This window comes from Salvelinus sp. IW2-2015, unplaced genomic scaffold (assembly GCF_002910315.2).
Source record: "Salvelinus sp. IW2-2015 unplaced genomic scaffold, ASM291031v2 Un_scaffold1313, whole genome shotgun sequence".
Taxonomy (NCBI): Eukaryota; Metazoa; Chordata; class Actinopteri; order Salmoniformes; family Salmonidae; genus Salvelinus; species Salvelinus sp. IW2-2015.
The window spans coordinates 45,478-49,922 of record NW_019942836.1 but is presented as its reverse complement, the minus strand read 5'-3'; the positions used below and the strand labels follow the sequence as shown (position 1 = coordinate 49,922).

At 40.9% G+C, this 4,445-nt stretch overlaps 1 non-coding gene across 1 annotated transcript; it reads left to right on the top strand.

Moving 5' to 3' along the window:
• Window positions 1–4,167: 4,167 nt before the first annotated feature.
• trnat-agu (transfer RNA threonine (anticodon AGU)) lies at window positions 4,168–4,241 on the top strand. The gene has a single exon. It is a non-coding gene; the product is annotated as a tRNA-Thr (tRNA).
• Window positions 4,242–4,445: the final 204 nt, after the last annotated feature.

The following is a 4,445-nucleotide window of genomic DNA, read 5'->3' as shown; positions in this document are numbered from 1 at the left end:
TAATCATCCTATATATTGAGAAACAGAGAAGACACAATCCTTTCCCAGTAGCCCAGCTTGGTGGAGCCAGCCCAGTCATTCATCCTGTATGGAGACAACACGCAGAGAGACTCTCAGAGGCTTCTACTGGCACCACATTAAACATTGCTCTGACACATTGTGATGTCTCAGCATGGTGCCGTCTAGATGGAGTTGGATAGGCAGAAGGAAGATGTAAGCAAGCTCAGGCAGACTTGTAAGTAAGCATTTCACTGTAAGGTTGTTGTATTCAGCGCATGTGACAAATATAATTTGATTTGATTTAACCCGTATCATTAGACACCTCATAGGGACTAGTGAGCTACAGGCAGGAATCAGCAATGAATCCCACTACTGAGCCATCTARGGGGGAGGGGCGTCCCCTTGTGGACAGTGACTCAATTTATCACTCACCCTGGGGAGATTGATTTTCCCCTTAAGCCCTGTAAACACCGTTTAAGGCGGGGCAACAGAGGGGACAGCATTAAACATGGACAAGCTTCCAATATTCGTTGTGCTTCCYTGAGACTGTATAGACTGCATGAAGCCCAACCCCTTTACCTACACAGMGGCTCTGGCAATGGCTGACGTAARACCACGTTTGCCAAACGTGAGGGCACCGTTGTCACMGTAATGTTTTTGCGGAGGGGRGCACAGGTCACTCAGAACCGTGCCAAGGCCCCTCGCTCCAGGGGTTACACCAGCCAAGTGCTCGGGGGGCTGCTTCTTCATCGGAGGTGCAAGCAAACCCTGTTTCCTTCACTCCCTCCAACTCCAGGAAGTGAAAATAGGAGTGGGGTTGCCATAATGCAGGGGCAAAGCTAGTAAGTTTCACTTGCTAGAGGTTAAGCATGTCAGCTGACATTGGCCAGGAGGCTCTTTAGCTTAAGCTAGGTGAGCTAGCCTCTTCGACTGCAGCACGCTCCGTTTAAATGCTACGAATACTAAACAAGAGAAGTGGGACCGGAACCCTTGATCAACAAGTCTGTTAAGAAAGGCAAGCGGTACTTGACAGAGGCAGATGGCGGTGGCGGTGGCGGTGGTACCTACCAAACGTGCAAGAGTAGTAGCCTCCAATAGAGGGCACTGGAGCCGAGTTGGGCAAGGGGGGCCAACGCATACCCCACCCCCAAACAGAAAAGACATTTGATCCGACCACCCAATCCATCTCTGCTTCCTGCACCAGCCTCCGGGAAAGGAAAGTCACCAGTGGTAATTCCAAGCATAGTGGAAGGAGAATTCAAAAAAAGAATCATGTCAAAGTCTATTTATTTCCCACAGAGTTAGTCCATGTAACTTATTATGTGATGGTGGTTAATAACACTTAGGCAACAACTATCTTTGTAAAAAATAATATATAGAATTCTTTTCTTTTTGACATTATAGAGTATTTTGTATAGATCAATAAAAAACATTTTTTTAATCACAATTACATCTATTTCAATCCCACTTTGTAACATAACAAAATGTGAACAAATGCAAAGGGGGTGAATACTTCTGTAACCCAATGTAGCTCTGAATATCCATTATCATCATCACTATCGCCATATCTCACATGAGATGATCATCAGCTCTTGTGCCACAAGGTAGAAGGTTATACTGTAGGTAATAGGTATGAACTAGAATTGAGATTATGTTATTGATTGATATGTATCATATTTTACCTTTAAATTATTGTACCGATTCATGTACTTGCTTACAGCTACAAATACAAAATGGTCGCCATGTGTGTGTGCGGGGGGAGACACAACACAGCTTCAGATTATATAACAGATATGAACAGCAGCAGATACACTCATGGTTTGTATGTCTTAATCTATCCACCCATGCATACRCTCTGTGAAACATATTAATTTTCAATTCATTCAAGTCAATGTTGGATCTTCGAAACTTGGCTGCTCCACTGAAACACCAGCACGCCTCCTTCTGGCCAAGTGTTGCAATTACAAGCTAATGGGGAAACACCAGAACATATTCACTTTAGTATGACTCTACTGCCACCTTCTGACCAAGTTTTGTAATTACAAGCTATTGGGAGACGTTTTCCATCAGCGCTGGAAAATACGGTATTTGACTGACTAACTTTGTACAGGAGCCATAAATAGCAATTCAATGTCAACATTAACACTTTAAAAAATGTTTTAACATACAGTACCAGTCAAAAGTTTGGACACACCTACTCATTTAAGGGTTTTTCTTTATTTTTACTATTTTCTACATTGTAGAATAATAGTGCATACATCAAAACTATTAAATAACATATATGGAATCATGTAGTAACCAAAAAAAGATTTAAACAAATCAAAATTTATTTTAGATTCTTCAAAGTTGCATTGATCACAGCTTTGCACACTCTACTCTTGGCAGGTTTTTATGTGCTTAGGGTCGTTGTCCTTTTGGAAGGTGAACCTTCACCCCATTGTGAGGTCCTGAGTGCTCTGGAGCAGGTTTTCATCAAGGATCTCTCTGTACTTTACTCCGTTCATCTTTCCCTCGCTCATGACTAGTCTCTCAGTCCCTGCCGCTGAAAAACTGTTATACATGTGYGTAAATKATTTACAGATTATTTGATAGTTCACTCAAGAGCTTAGACATACCAGATCATCAAGGACAACAACCACCTGAGCCACTGCCTGTTCACCCCGCTACCATCCAGAAGGCYAGGTCGGTACAGGTGCATCAAAGCTGGGACTGAGAGACTGAATAACAGCTTCGATCTCAAGGCCATCAGACTGTTAAACAGGCATCACTAACACAGAGAGGCTGCTACCTCTGCTAACAGACTTAAAATCATTGGCCACTTGAGTAATGCATGATATGTAAACATTATTAAAGTGGCATTATTAAAGTGACTAGTGATCCATTTATTCATCTCACATGTATATACTGTATTTCATACCATCTATTGCATCTTGCCTATGCCGCTCGGCCATCCATATGTATATATTGTTATTCCATCCCTTACTTATTAGGTAGTTGTTGTGGAATTGTTAGATTACTTGATAGATATTACTGCACTGTCGGAACTAGAAGCACAAGCATTTCGCTACACTCGCAATAACATCTGCTAACCATGTGTATGTGACCACTAACATCTGCTAACCATGTGTATGTGACCAATAACATCTGCTAACCATGTGTATGTGACCACTAACATCTGATTTGATTTATTGGCAGTATTTGGTACTAATCACTACATGCATGAGAAGATTCAACACTTTGTTAAACATGTTCAGTCAATGAYTGGTGTGTATGAAGACCAAAACATTCAACTTGTGAGAGGARACCTCCTCCACTCCTTCACCAAACCAAAAGGTATTACGGTWACCATTTCACACCAGAGCGTTCAGCACACCTGGACTATCGCAGAGAAGTGCGAAGTAACGTTGATATAATCTGGTAAAGTGTCATAGGTTAGGAATGATGATTGAATAARGTCCTGGAAGTYAATTTGACCAGGGCAACAGGGTTCAAACGGTGGGTCAAGACACATCATGAAAACCAACCTCTTCTGTTCCTGTGACAGAGCACTAACGCAACACATCCACAAAGTGAGAAAATAACTATTGTTCAACTATTGAAAATAAGGTTGGATGATGATAGATAAAGGGTTAATCCTATAAGCGTTTGTAAGTGCATTTATAAACGGTTAATACCTGGAGGTAAACATTAGCTCACAATTTTGGCAAACACTGACCAGTTATTGCACTATTTTGACCAATGCGATATAAATGTTATTAATGGTTTATACGGCATTTACAAATGATTAAACAATCGTTAATAATGTAATTATAACCCCTTTATGAACTCTTTACAAATGYAACCTTATTGCAAGTGTTGGCGCGGTCTCCTGATGTGGTTTAAYCATTGTTGTGTGGACTTAYAACAACCAATTTAGTTATGTTTTTACTTTTGTTTTTTAAAGTGTGATTTTGTGGCACGAAAACCTGGGGAGAAAAAAAAGAAATAAAACGGAAACCTCGAAAGTCCACCAAAAATATAGAAAAGGGAATTTGGGGAAAAAAATACAACAGAGGCATCTTGTCCAAGGGGTGTACTTGAAAATCAAGCTGCCAAAGGCTACATAAATAGGAGCAAGGCTCCTGCCCTTTTGGGTGTTGTAGCTCAGACAAGTATTTTGTTTGATGAGGCACTGTGGCTCAGTTGGTAAAAGTGCCTGTTTAGTAAACAGGAGCTCCTGAGTTCAAATCTCTGCAGAGCCAATTTCAGCAGTTCATTTTTTTGTGTACACCATCCAGGGCATATGACAAACAAACATTGATTTAAGTAAGTAATAGTAATGACCACCAATATTATCTAAGTTTTATAAATAACATTGCAACTGTGTTCATTTTCTGTTCACATCCAAGGCTCTGTGAAGAGAGTTGTGGCCCTACAGGAGCAGAAATGTAATAAAAGTGCATTTG